Here is a 1,090-nt window from a genome sequence, read left to right on the forward strand (position 1 = left end):
TCGTGTTTGAGCTGTTGTATTCAATCCCCCTGGCCATAAACCAGGTCCAGGATCTCGGTTGTATGAGGTCGGTCCTCATCCTCGAGATGGTGGACCTCAGGATGGATTCTCCTTTGTCGAGAATTTTCTGAGGTCCCTTCCCCGTGAGGGCCTTATGTGGTGGTGGAGGAGGAAGTACGAGGTTCTGGCCTTCTGGCTGAGCTTCTTGCTCATATTCAGATGCCTGTGGCCATCCTCATGCTCGTGATCCGCCATTTATCATGGGGCGAATTCCAGGTCTCCAACAACGGCGCCAATATTCCAAGGGTTACCTGAAATGTTAGTTTGGGCCTAGACATGAGGTCTAAATCCCTGGATATGGTGGCGTCTGACCTCTTTGGGGCCGAGGTGTTGCCTGTCCGAGTTCCTAGTGAGTAGGTGGGGGTAGTACCTGCAAAAGACTCCGATGCTTAAGTTAGCAAGGGCTTTAAACAGGCTTTTAGTATATTAGAACGTGAGTTATACCTGGGGGTTCCAGTGTATTTATAGTAGAGCTGCTAACCACCTTTGTTGGAGTAGTTCTATTTTTTCTGATAGATAACTATTCCTTTTATCTTAGGAGTCCGTTAAGATCTCCCTTCTAGATGTAGCGGAGAAATATCAGGAGGCAGTTACTCGTTAGATCGAGTAGAGCTAGATCTCTTTGTTGATATCTGGCCTCTTTAAGAGGTTGGGCTTTACCGTAAAAGGCCACTTTATTAGTGGGCCTTTTATCTTATTGGGCCTGGCTTTTATTTATTGAGTCAGAGTATTAACAAATATCATGATTGATGATTCTAGATTAGTTGAATTTTGTTAACTTCTTCGTCATAAGAAATTCATTTCGAGCTTGTTTTTAGCTTCGTTTGGCATATTGAATTAAATATTGAAAAATTAACACTTCTTTTTTCTTTGAGATGTTTAAATATTATTTTTCTTTAAAATATGCATTCTTTTTGTCTGTAAAATTAAAATGATATATTTTTTAGTTTATTTTACCTAAATACTTTTTAATAATGATCATAATTATATTTATAAATTAGTAATAATTATTTGGTTGATAATAATAATA

Source organism: Arachis ipaensis, chromosome B03 (genome assembly GCF_000816755.2).
Source record: "Arachis ipaensis cultivar K30076 chromosome B03, Araip1.1, whole genome shotgun sequence".
Classification (NCBI taxonomy): domain Eukaryota; kingdom Viridiplantae; phylum Streptophyta; class Magnoliopsida; order Fabales; family Fabaceae; genus Arachis; species Arachis ipaensis.